We start from the raw sequence: 13764 nt of genomic DNA on the forward strand, positions 1-13764 counted from the left end.
TGCATGAGACAAAAACAACACACACAACCAGATTTATTTTATTGACACTTAAGTCTACTGTTGGGCCTTGATGTCACTTGAGTGATTCATTTTAAAGATAACTTTATTTATTATTACTGTTAAACTAAAATCTCCAGCATGGGGAAGTGGGATGAGCTCGGATTTTCTTGACACCCCCTCCACGAGGTCAGACCTTTCACATGCTGGGAGTCCATCACCCTCCTGCAGTTCGCCGTCCTCATCCCCTGGAAAGAGAAGAAGTTCGTCTGGGATGTGAAGATGCAGATTCTTCATCCTCAGTTGTCACAGAGGGCTCAGTGTAGTCATCAAAACTCCACTTCTCTTGACAACACATTTGTACCAACCCCTAGGTCTACTTTTTACACAGATACTGTTCGGGTCAATTTGACCCGGCAGTCAGGTTAAAGTGCAACAAAAGATTAAAAAATGTCCATTTCTATATGTTTCCTTGCAGCTATGAACCATATTTCACCACACAAACACCACACACATCCATGCACACCCCGACACACACAAGCCCACTTTCTCACTATTCTCTTTACTTCACTAAGAAACTGCGAGAAAGCAGGTGTTCACACAACGTTTGAGGAGAACTTCTTCTGTTCCTGTGGACAAACTCCACCCACACTGAGTGACACTCAGCAGAAGTGGAGGGAAACATAAATACTCTCTGCATGACTCATTTATCTTGATTTTAATCAGTAGGTCAATTTGACCCTGAACAGTTTGTGTGTCTCAAGTTCAATAATAAAGATCACCCATTGAAAAAAAAAAAAGTGTAATATAAAAATATTTACCAAAAATCAATTTCAAGGAAATTATAGTTTTTTTGTGTCTAGGATTTATTCAGTAAATATTAAAAATGCAAATTCCATTTTTTATGTCCAAATGAGTAAATGAGTAGGTTGTTGTCATTGATCCTTAATTTGGGAGAAATAATCAAACATCATTGCACAAATATGAATTGAAATGGTTAGTATTGGAGTTAATAATCAGATAGAAAAATGTTTTGGAGGAATTTTTTGGTTTCTGACACTATTGCATGATTAAACACTCCCCGGGTCAAATTGACCCACGAACATTATTGCTGTACCTCAGAAACGAACATAACAGGAGGGTTAAGGTATTAACAACAAACAGCTTCCAGTCCAGGGGGAGGGCACAGCTGACCTTGTGGGCAGGAAATGCCCACCTACACCCACCCATGCCGCTGGGCTCATGGACTCTCAGTTGCCTCATTGCTGGATCTGTAAACTCCAGCAAGGAGGAGAATACCAATGTAGGCATCCAGGTACGTCTCATCAATGTCTTTCCACGTGTTGCCATGGACTTTTTTCCCCTCAAGGTTTATCATAGTGTCAGGTCTAAATACCTATTAAAACAATTTAAACAAACATAGGAAAGACAAGAGAGTTAAATTCTTTGTTCTCGCGAGGAGAGCAGACAGAGATGTGCTTTCAGTTACAAATCTCCAACCGCTCTGAAAAACACATCTCCCGCTCCTCTGTTTTATTGATTTTAGGAACCCTGCCACACGGGGCGCTGCAACTCTAAAAGGGTGGAGGGGATAATTAAACACATCGTTGCAGCGCTAAATGATAATCACTAACTAAACACATGTTATCTACAATCTAAATCCTTCTTGCTCCAGGCACGGCGTCGAATGGGACACGTTGTATAGCTTCAAAGCAACGAAGAACAAAGCAGAGTTCTTTGCAGGACTATAAAACTCAGCTGGGAACTACTAACACCTCTATCTCCCAGAGATTCCTGCAGGGTAACAAATGCTAAGAATAGCTGACACCTCTCTCTCACAAAGGAGGCCTTTAGGAAAGAATCAAACTTATTTAACACACAGAAACATCACTTAAAATAGAAGGAAAAGAGTAAAAGCATATAATTTAACATTATCTAAATGTAACTACAAGGCTACATGATACAACGAATATTTGATAATTACTAAAAATACAATTTATCCAACACATAGCAATTATGACTTTTTTAGTGACAATGGCAAAAAAAGATCAAAGCACGTCTTGATGTCACTTACTCTTGTCACAGCAAACCTCGTGACCCCAGGGGTCATTTTGATGATGTTTGCAGCAGTTGTCCTTCCATGCACATCAGGAGGAACTGTGCTCCAACGGATGTTGCCACATTTGGATTTTAATGATTCAGCAGGAGCAGCTTCAGCACCAGTGACCTCCTCTTCAGACTGATCAGTTGTGTCTGTTTCTTCCAATTGGTACTCCACATCATCTTCGTTCTCAGAGGCCTGCTCATCTCCATCGCTAAAATCCTGTGTGTCCTCTGCCTCATTTGCAGCAAAGATGTGATCCAAAGCTTCATTTACAGTGAATCTTCTCCTCATTGTTGCATCCTGTGAATTGGAGATGTGTACTCTGCAAGTCACCACCTCTACACTCAAATGGCTTGACAAGCCTGGACATGTCTCCCTTTGTTTGTTTTCGCAAAAAGGCAAAGAGAAAAGCCCCTAAATGAACTCTGCTTTACCAACACATTCCAGATCACAGCCGTCTCTGATATGTTTCACTTTCCTTCAAGTTCTTCTTGAGATGTTTGCTCCTCAATGGAGAGATTTAAAAAGAACAATTCCATCAAATGTTACCTTTTAAAAAAGTGACTAATCTTTTAAATCCCCAAGTCAGATCGCCCTTTAAATAGAGTGACAAATAAATTGGGTGGACTAAGAAGTAGAAAAGGGCAGCCTCTTCCTCCTCAGAATAAACATGGTATAAGTTCAGGGAGCATCAAAGTTGGAGTGTGCTGATAAAACAGGCTGTCCTTGGTTTGAACCGTCTTCCCTCTGGATTTCTGAAGACTGTATGTTTATGCTCAGCTCTCAATCTTTGGGTAATTCTTAATAATTCAGTTTGGGGTCCTTTGGCAACCAAGTAGAACTTTAAAGTGATAAAAAAGTTGGAATGACATGGAAAACGGCACAAAACAAAACTATGAATTTTACATTTTTCAATCCAATTTATAATGCACACTTATGAAAGCAGTTTTACGTTTGCACTCAAAGACGTAGCTTCATTTGTCATATTTTTGAAGATTTGGTGTAAAAGAATATTTAGGTAAAAATTTCCAGCTGATATTTTAGATCTGGGGTTACAATTCAGCAAAAACACAAAATATTAAAAAGATACATCTACCTCTGCACGGTCTCAAACCAATGCTTTTAAATGTACTTTAGTAATCATATTAACCATTCATTCACTTTTGGCTGGTGTCATTTTAAAAGATTTTCAGATATTTGTTCGTTCTACCATGTAAAAACATTATCCAAATTAATGAGGTTCTGGGGACATCTGCTGTCCACAATTCTGATCAGAGGTAAGAAAAGCATTTTTCACAGACACAAAAGTCACAAGCACTGTACAACATAAAATCACAGTTAAGTTACACAATGTAAGAAAATAAGCATTAAAAGAAAAGCAAAATCATGACATAAAAGACTTAGGAAGGGGCTTCTGAAAACCTCTACAGACTCAAAGGGAAGCTGCAGGGCCTGTTCCCACATCACCCCCAACCAGGAGGTTTTGGGCTTGGAACTAAAGGTCTCAGGCAGCAGAGGGTTAATATTGCATAATGCAGATTAATTGAACTACCTATTTTGACCTAAAAGTCTGTGTCCCGCAGAGGGTTTACATAGTTTACAGGCAGCGTGTTGTGGACTCAACCATAGACATGAATATGTAGACGCCTCATTGAGCGGATGGGTCCATTGCTGCGATACGTCACAACGTCCGTCATATTTAATGTGTCATATCTGCCAGTAGCTAATACAAGGAAAAGGACCAAATTTAATAGAGCGTTGTTCTACAAAGTATTTTCAGTTAATACTTGTCACTGACACTTTCTCTCACACACACATATTTGGGAATCAAAGAAAGCACTAAAGACAACATTTTTAACTTTTTGATGTTTAACCCTAAAAAAGACCAGAAAAAGAGCTCTTACAGCTATTGGAAATAAACCTCACCAGAAATGATTTTGAGTTAAATGGAGAATTTTTGCTCCAGATAAAAGGTACATAAATGGACAAAAAATTCGCCCCTGCTTATGCAAATATTTTTATGGCCCAATGGGAGACCTCAGCCATACAAAAATGTTCTAAAAAGCCCATACATTATTTTTAGATGATATCTGGGGCGTTTGGTCATATTCTGAAGAAGATTTTGAACAGTTTTTAAGGACTTTGAACAATCACAATGCATCAATTAAATTAAAATCAAGTCTTAATAAAACTTCTATTGATTTTTCTAGATAAAACTACCTATAAAGGTCCAAATTTTCAAAATCATCACATTTTGGATATCAAAGTATTCTTTAAGCCTACAGACACTTATGCTTTACTGTTTAAGACAAGTTTTCATCCCAAACATACTTCTGCTGCACTGTAAAAAAAATCTGTACAAAAATGGGTAAATGTACAGTAGAAATTAGAAGGAATTTTCCGCTTTTATTTTTAACAGGTATTTGTACTGTATTTTCAACTTTACGCATTGCATCACGGGAACAAGAACCTTTGCAAAGCGTGAAAACTGGTCAGACGACATTTCAAGCTCTCGCTAACTGGACCCTGGAACATCTATCTTTTGGTTGGATTAAGAGTTGGAGTTACCTTTCTGACACCTTTTTATCTCTAAAATATCCTAAACTAGAAAACCAAAATATAAAGCAATTAAAACTTTAATTGCCTCTTAACAGAACAACCGGGCGTCAGGTGATAAAACGGCTGAAACGCCTGTCGACCCAGTGGTACACCACTGATGATTAACCCTCTGGGGACCATAGTATAAATAGTCGTTTTTGACCATTTTTGATTTTTACCTTTATATTTCTTAATAGAAACCATGAATATTGCCTTAACTGAACTTTGTCAATTTACACTTATTTTTGTCGTTTGGATATACTGATATTGCATACAGGACACAAAAAGATCAACTTTGAGTAGAAAAACTCTTATTTTTTCACTGTGAAACCCATACAAATGTGTAAGAAATGTTTTTTATGATTTAGAATAAAGTATACTAAAGTATACTATTAAATTTCAAAATCCATATGTACAAATATAGCAAATAACTCCTGTTTAGAAGACTATTAACAAAATGTAGGTAATTCATTCGTTTGTGTACATCTACTTACAAAACATCAAAACAAGATTCCAAAAAATATATAACTTTGCCAAATAAATTGAAGTCCTGGCAATTACTTATCTATATTTGTACAATTATTTACAAAGGATCAGAGGTTACACAAGATAATAAAAATTATTTGTGCCACTCCAGGAAACAGATTCTGTCCAGGGGGGCACATCGCATGCCTGACACTTCCATGGAGTGTTGTGCCGTATTTTGTACTGCATTTTGTACTGCAAGCAGTGCTTGCATTTCAGTCTGCCTTTGCTGGCTTTTTGGGCAGAATCTGTGGCTGTGGAAATTGCCACAGGAACATGGTCTGCTCTCCTACTGAGAATTGCCTTGCTTGCTTATGCCGCAAAGCTGACACATGAGCTCCACCATGAAGTCTTTGTGCGTCATGACCTCTTCTTGCTTTGTGCTGCTTATCTCACGATGTAAGATGACGGCATTTGTCGTTGCAATGTCCAGAAAATGGAGCAGCAAAGTTGTGTACCACCGGTTTGTCTTTCTCTATTTGGAGTACTGGATCAACTGGTCTGAAAGATCAACTCCACCCATACAGTATTTTTATTATAGGCCACAATTGGTGTTGGACAGGGAATCTTACTCACAGCCCAGCTCCCATCTGCAGCCTTTGCCCTTCTGTCCACTGTCTCTCCAGAAAAAGCAGGATGGATGGTGGAGCACACAGAGACCTCATGTGTATCCATCCATTTCACAAAAACGAGAGATCCTTCTCTGATCCACCTTACAGATCCTCTTTTGCTTTTCTTGGTCAGAGCATTTCCTCTCCCTCTGAGAGAGGAGTATGTTCCACATGCTCCAAACTTCATTCTTGATAAGTCCATGAAAAGGTTTGGACTGGAATAAAAATTGTCCATGTAAATACGGTATTCTGTGTCACGGAAGGATGTCTGAACAAGATTCATGACGACATCGTAAGACAGGCCATGCTCACTTTGAGTTTTAGTTTTGCCAGTTTAAATCCTGAATGTAATGATGGTTGATTCTGCCAAGACAAAATTTTTCAATCCCCATTTAGTCGGTTTGTCCTTCATGTATTCAGTGATGCCAGTTTTTGCTTTAGTTCCCACCATCATTTCATCCACAGCCAGCTCTCTTTTTGGGTGGAAATAAGCCTTGCAGGAACAGAGGATGTCGTCGTACAGAGGCCTGATTCTAAACAGCTTCTCATGTCCAGGTGTTCCTTTCTTATCATTCTGTTCGTCTTCTTCTGGATCACTAAGGTGAGTGTTCCAAAATATTGATCTGAACTTGTCTCTGAACATCACTTTGTGCGGAAGGGGCACAGACAAAATAGTCCAATAGTCGTAAAGACTGGGCAGTGAAACTAAAGACATATAGATCATTAGACCAAAAAGTTTGTATAGATCTTCTACTTCAATGTCATTCCATTTGTACTTTTCTCTAATAATTTATTTTTTGCTGCATTTTTGTTTGTGTTGTGGCAAATTGTTTTCACTGTGTCAGTGGCAAAATATAATAAAAAAACGTCTTTTGAACTATGGGAAGACAGGTTGTTTATTTGGACTCCTGGTGTTCGCCATGGCTGGAACCTTCTTATGTCGTTTCTCCGTCTTCCAGGGGTCACAGCGGGAGAGTGGCTCAGCGTCACCCCTTGGTGATCGAGACCGCGCAGTTGCGCAGCGCCGCTTACTTCTCAGTTTGGATCTCAGCATAGCTACCTCATCTTCTTCCTAATACCCATGTTCATCTCTCACTTTCTAAAACGAATGACTAAACCGCTACGTCGTCAGAATCCTCGCTGTCTGCTTCAGTCTCAAGCTGCGAGTCTCCCTCGTCTTCTAGCTGAAAAAAGAGCTTCGCTGCCTGTTCCACATTCATTCTTCTCATCATTCTTTACAGACAAAACGAAAAACTATTTCCTAAATACAAATTACAAAGTAGATTTTACTGATCGGTCTGATAATAAAAAAACTATCTGTCGATGTGCCTCTTTTTTTCTCTTCGTTCCCGCGTTACTGGTCTTTTTTTTTTTTTTTTTTAACTTTTTTCGCGCCGTTACTTGCGTCACTGTAGTAAGTTTCTCAGCAACAAAATATTGTCAACTCTTATCAGTTGAATATGTGAGATCGAGTGAGGGAATCTCCTGTTATGTTTTATTTTTTGTGTTGAGAGAGCGCTTCGTTTCACTGTCTAAGAGTGAAACGGAGCGGGCTTTACAATTTCGCTGATTGAAAAAAGATGGTTTAAATATTTTAGCATAACTTCGGTTTTACTTCGTCTATTAACATAATTTAAAAACTGGTGCGTAGTTTATAATGTGCACTTTAAACTCAAGTTGAAAGTGAGACTCGGGGAGGCAGAGTTTTGCTGCTACGTCACCCCAAATAAGACATGTAAAAAAGACTCATACGAGTCCATAGTCCCCAGAGTCCTGAAATTCTTTTCAGCTGAGATACTAAACACCGAGATAGCTCTGCTGCTCCGGTGCTAATAGCGTTATTAAACCAAGCCAAATAAAAGAGTGTAGCCTAAAATAAATACTTCTCTTTATTAATTGAACATTAATTAGAAGGAGCGCGCTCCGTCTAAATCCCGTTTACTTGTGCTACCGCTCTCAGTTTTTCTCTGATACTTTACCTTTAAACCCGTTAGGAAAAAAAAAATCAATTACGTCACACCCGGAAATTAGCTACCAGAGACCCCGAAAGCTTAGCCACTACCAACAGCCGTGCTTTGATATTGCTCCTAAAGCACCAAGAAATGCCAAACAAACAAAAAACTCTTACTGAATGGATAGAACTTGTCTTCCGACTTTTTTAATTCAGCACCAAAAAACATAAACAAATCAGGACCCAGCAGAGGAGGAACTGCTATTAAAAGAACTCAAAAACACACCAAAAAAACAATTACAATGGATTCTTAACATATCCACCAGAAGAGCACAAAAGAAAATTAAACAAATCAAACAAAGAACTTTAGCAACAGCCAGAAGAACAATAAAAGACACTCCAGACCAACAACAACAACCTCCAGCAAGATCAGGCCCAACACATTATAAAAAGGGTAAAAAACAGGGATCAAACACAAGGGACCTCCACATCCCGCACACACACACTTGACACGCAGAAGAGAATAGGGACAGATAATTCAAATCAAGGGGACCCCGAGCCCCGCTTGCATTCACAACACTTGCATAACAATACCACACACCCAGCACCGGGACCTGATCCATTGCTCACAGGAACCTTCCCCCTGCACCAAACCAGAACTCAAGAACATCCTTAGGACCTCACTCAAGTCGATAACAGCAGTTCCCAAAGCCATCTTTACCACTCACAACCACCAGGGGAATAAACTAGCCAACTGGCACCTGAGACCCAGCAAAACAATACTCATCTGTAGTCTCTGAGGTTGGAGCAGATGAGCTATATGCTAGTTGATTAGCTACCTGCTGTCATCTCTTTTGAGGCTTTTCTCTTTTAATGCGAACCATTTTTATTCAGAGCAAGTGGTACTTCCTCTCCAAATGCAACAAGTAGAATGACATGATCTCAGAAAATATTTATAGCAGAAAAACAGAAATTCCGCCCCCTTTATCTCTATTGGCTCATTCAAACATAAACTAAAAAGTGGGATGGGCATCTGCTGGAGGGGAACAGGAAGATAAGAGCAGTTAGGGACGGGCTCCATCCATCTGAATAGGTCATTGGGGTTAAAAGTAATGTAACTGAGAGGAGATGTTATGTCAGGCAGCTTGCATATTTCCAGAACTTTCCAAAAACTTCATCATGATTATGCAAGTGGGTATAAGTTATGCATGTTTTATTAAGATAATAGTTTAATTTAAATGATAAATTAAACTAGGGGCACAATTAAATCTGGAAATTAACAAGAAATATTTAATACAATGATAATAATACACTTTTCAATCTGATTTCTCCGATACAGGATGTATTGACGTCATATTTCCATATGCAATGCTCGATAAGGGTCAAATTATACAATAAAAACAGATGTTCGATACGATTATTTCTTTGGGTGGGACTTTTTAATCCATCAAACTTGATTAAAATTTGACAAATGCTTACATCCTTAATTTTGAGGACGTCCTTGTCTCAGCCTCCTGGAGGCATTCAAATGTCACCTATTGTCGAGATCGACTCAAAACCTTCCCCTGCTCTACTGTTTGCATTTGTCCAAGACTGCAGACCACTGAGAAGAAACAATGCAGATTTTTAATTTATTTGTTTGCCTATATTTTACTGAAGTTTTGCTTTTTTGTTACATTTTATTTTCTTATTTGTACTTTTGATTCTGTTTAAAGTATTCCATTCTGTTGTGTTAATTGCATCACCAAAAAAAAAAGGAAGTGAGGAATTATGGCAAAACTTCAAACCTGATCTTTCTGACTCATTTATTTAGGAACAGAAGACTGAATGTTATTTAATTAGTAGCTGAGCATGAACTTGTGAAACTAGACTTTCTGTATGAGTCGCTGCTGAAACTGCAGAAACTGATGTGGACCTGTTCTGTGCGTGGGTTAGAGAACTGTATTGTTAAAATGAAAACAAAAAAAATTGAAAGAAAATCCTGTACTTCACTGTGAATTAACCTGCATTGAAGACATATACAGAATGCCTAACAGGAGCTTAATAGAACTTCATAACACAGAACGTGATGTTTGAAAAACATTTGCATTCACATTTCTAAAGATTGCAAAATGGCTGTGTATTTGCCAGTGTTGGAAGTAATATTGTTAGGTTGGGGTTCTTTTTCCTGTTTTATTTTGTTTTCTTTTCCTCTTCTGTCCTGGGTTTTTTCTGGGAAGCTGCGTTTCCTTTAACAGCCATCAGATGTCACCAGTGAGCGGAGCCCCTGGAGAAGTGTGGCGGCCAACCTGTAGACGCACCTGTGTCTAATTTTCAAGAGCTGCGGAGGTGCTTCATAAGGACAGCCTAGCTGACACTCCAGTGCCTGAGTGTTTGCCTTCACTGGTAGACGTTTTTCTTAGGAAGAAGCCTTCTATGATCGCTCCCTGTGTTCTGATCGCTCCTTGTGTTCTCCCCGTCAGATTTCCTTGTGATCGCCCTGTGACTCCTGGATGTGGACAAGCGCTCCCCCCTGGATTTCCTTGTGTTCCTCACGACGCCATTGGTATTACCAATCGGTTGCCTTCCTCCGTGCACTTACCTCCCTGGTCCCTCCCCGTGGATCCTCTGTGCCTCGCCACCGACTGAGCCTGCCAGCGTTTCATGTTCCGGGAGCTAACTGTCGAAGCCCCGCTCGGAAGTCAGCCCACTCTGCTCTCCAGCTGCAAGGCTTACCTGCTCGCTCTCCGACGGTAACTCACTTCTCCAGCCGCCACCATTGACAATACTAACCTCCGCATTCAAGTAAGCGTCCTACGAAAGATTCTCAGAATTATTCCATTTGACCCATCCTGTGTCTCACTCCGCTTTTTCTCATATACAGTCTGATGACCAGTTTCCTCCAGTCCCAGGTTCCAGAACTATTTCCCCTGACCCCTCTTCCTTTCACCAAAATAAATATTATTGTTGTTTCATATCGCTTCTCTTGGTGTGTTCTTGCATGTGGGTAACCCGGCTATCACCCATCATGACAGAACACTCAGGCCAACAACCTACCCCAGCAGACGCTATAAGAAGGGCTTTATCGGAACAACACGCTCTCATACAGTCACATGATTCAGCTTTAAGAGAGTTGAGTAACAGACAGGCCGAAACAAACCGTCGGTTAACCGAGTTGTCTAACTTTTTGCAAGGCTCCGTTCAGCAGGCGCAGCCTCCAGCCCCAGCCTCACCTGCAGTTCCAGACCCGCCAATCCGTCCCACGTTTTCGGAGATTCGGCTGCCAGTTCCCGAGAGGTTCACAGGTGATGTGCACAAATGTGGAGGATTTATCTTACAATGTTCCATCATTTTCAATTCCTGTCCTCAAAGGTTTCCACACGACAACGCTAAAATAGCATATGTGCTGTCCCTGCTGTCCGGTCGAGCTCTGGCTTGGGCCGAAGCTAAGTTTTCCTCCCCCACTGATTTTGGTTGTTCCTATCCCGATTTCATTAAAGAATTAAAACAGGTGTTTAGTCAAGAGACAGACCAGACTTCAGCTTCCCGAGAACTTTGGAACCTAAGACAGGGGCAAAGAACTGTGTCTGATTTTGCCATTGACTTTAGGATAAAGGCAGCAGCCTCAAATTGGGATGCCACGGCACTTAAAAGTGCTTACTTTCATGCTTTGAGTGAACAGATTAAAGATGAGTTAGCTACTCTGGATGAACCTGCAACTCTAGAGGAGTTTATAAGTCTGAGCATAAGACTGGATAATAGAATTCGGTCTCGAGCCAAAGAGAGAAATCGCCGAAATCCCTCAGTCAGAGCCCCCCTACAAGCTACCCGTCCTAGTCTTCAGGAAGCACCCAACCCCTCGGAGACCGCAGAACCTGAACCCATGCAGCTGGGTAACACCCGCCTGACACCTGAGGAGAGGCAAAAAAGACTAGTCTCTCGATTATGCTTGTATTGTGGGGGTCCCAACCATTTCATTGCTAACTGTCCCGTACGTTTAAACTTGCAGGCCCGGCGGTAACGACGAGGAGGCTGCCGGTGCAACCCACTAATAGAAGATCTCGTCTCCTTATTTCCGCTACACTGTTCCATCGCCATCAATCTCTTCCTCTGGCAGTTTTCATTGACTCAGGTTGTGAACAAAATCTAATTGACTCTACCCTTGTTGAACAACTAGGAATCGCTACAGAACCACTTCCGGTCCCACTTCGTGTTTCAGCCCTCAATGGTGAGGTCCTGCCCAGAATAACCCAGAAGACTACACCCGTCCGTCTTGTGATTTCTGGTAACCATTCAGAGCAGATTTCTTTTTTTGTTTTCCCCGCAGTCAGTTCCTCTGTTATCCTGGGGTTCGAGTGGCTACTCGCACATAACCCACAGATAAATTGGAGAAAGGCTACTATTGAGTCATGGTCCAGTGATTGCCATGCAACTTGTCTCCACTCTGCCGTTCCCCCGACTTCCATAACAGCAGAGCAGCATGAGACCGATTCCCCTGACCTTTCATTGGTTCCCCTCGAATATAAGGATCTGGCTGCAGTTTTCAGTAAGAGCAAAGCACTCACTCTACCCCCCCACCGTCCCTACGATTGTGCCATAGATCTGTTACCTGGAGCTCCACTACCCACCAGCCGACTTTATAATATCTCCCGTCCAGAGTGTCAGACCATGGAGAAATACATTAATGACTCGTTAGCAGCAGGCATCATACGCACTTCTTCGTCACCCCTTGGGGCAGGGTTCTTCTTCGTGGGGAAGAAGGATGGGTCCTTGAGGCCCTGCATTGACTACAGGGGGTTGAACCAGATCACCATTAAAAATAAATATCCTTTACCTTTGCTTTCCTCAGCCTTTGAACCCGTCCAAGAAGCCACAATTTTCTCAAAACTCGATCTCCGTAATGCCTACCACCTCCTTCGCATTCGCGAGGGAGATGAGTGGAAGACGGCATTCAAGACACCCATGGGACACTATGAATATTTAGTTATGCCGTTTGGGTTATCTAATGCGCCTGCCTCGTAAACGATGTCCTCAGAGATTTCATTAATGTGTTTGTCTTCGTTTATCTAGACGACATACTGATTTATTCCAAGTCCCTGGAGGAACACAAGATGCATGTCCGAAAGGTTCTCCAACGCCTTATGGAGAACAAACTGTACGTTAAGGCAGAAAAGTGTGAGTTCCACCGATCATCAGTTACCTTCCTGGGCTACGTCCTTGAGAGCGGGCAGGTAAGACCCTCAGAGGACAAGATTAGAGCTGTGTTGGACTGGCCTAGACCCGAGACCCGTAAACAGCTGCAGCGGTTCTTGGGCTTTGCCAACTTTTACCGCCGGTTCATACGAAATTATAGCCAGACCGCTTTACCTTTAACTGCACTCACATCCACCAAGTCTAGTTTTACCTGGACCCCACAAGCAGAGGAGGCTTTCAACCGACTCAAGAACCTGTTTGCTAACGCCCCAGTACTAGTCCAGCCTGATATAGCAAGACAGTTCATCCTCGAGGTCGATGCTTCTGACTCTGGAGTGGGGGCCGTGCTGTCTCAAGTCTCAGAAAAAGATAATAAGACTCACCCCTGTGCATTTTTCTCCCGCAAACTTTCGCCAGCAGAACGCAATTATGACGTGGGGGACAGAGAGTTACTGGCTATCAAGCTCGCCCTAGAGGAATGGCGACACTGGCTAGAGGGAGCTGAGCATCCCATTGTAGTTTGGACTGACCATAAGAACCTGTCTCACATTCAGTCAGCCAAACGTTCCAACCCTCGACAGTCTCGCTGGTCATTATTTTTTTCTCGATTCAACCTGTCTATCTCTTACCGTCCAGGTTCAAAAAATGTCAAGCCGGACGCCCTCTCTAGACTGCATGCACCCGATGACTCTGAGAAAGAACTTGCTCCCCTGCTGCCCTCCAGCTGCACGGTGGGAGTAGTTACCTGGGAGGTTGAAGACCTCATCCGTCAAGCCCAGTTAACCGAGCCAGTCCCTGAGTCATGT

The 13764-nt window shown here is 41.6% G+C and overlaps 1 long non-coding RNA gene across 1 annotated transcript; it reads left to right on the top strand.

The window, feature by feature from the left end:
- The first annotated feature begins 9940 nt into the window (after positions 1-9940).
- LOC114158303 (uncharacterized) lies at positions 9941-10740 on the top strand. Its single transcript, XR_003598385.1, has 3 exons — positions 9941-10171; positions 10249-10570; positions 10650-10740. It is a non-coding gene; the product is annotated as an uncharacterized LOC114158303 (long non-coding RNA).
- The last annotated feature ends 3024 nt before the right edge of the window (positions 10741-13764 follow it).

The sequence above is a fragment of the Xiphophorus couchianus genome, chromosome 15 (genome assembly GCF_001444195.1).
Source record: "Xiphophorus couchianus chromosome 15, X_couchianus-1.0, whole genome shotgun sequence".
Taxonomy (NCBI): Eukaryota; Metazoa; Chordata; class Actinopteri; order Cyprinodontiformes; family Poeciliidae; genus Xiphophorus; species Xiphophorus couchianus.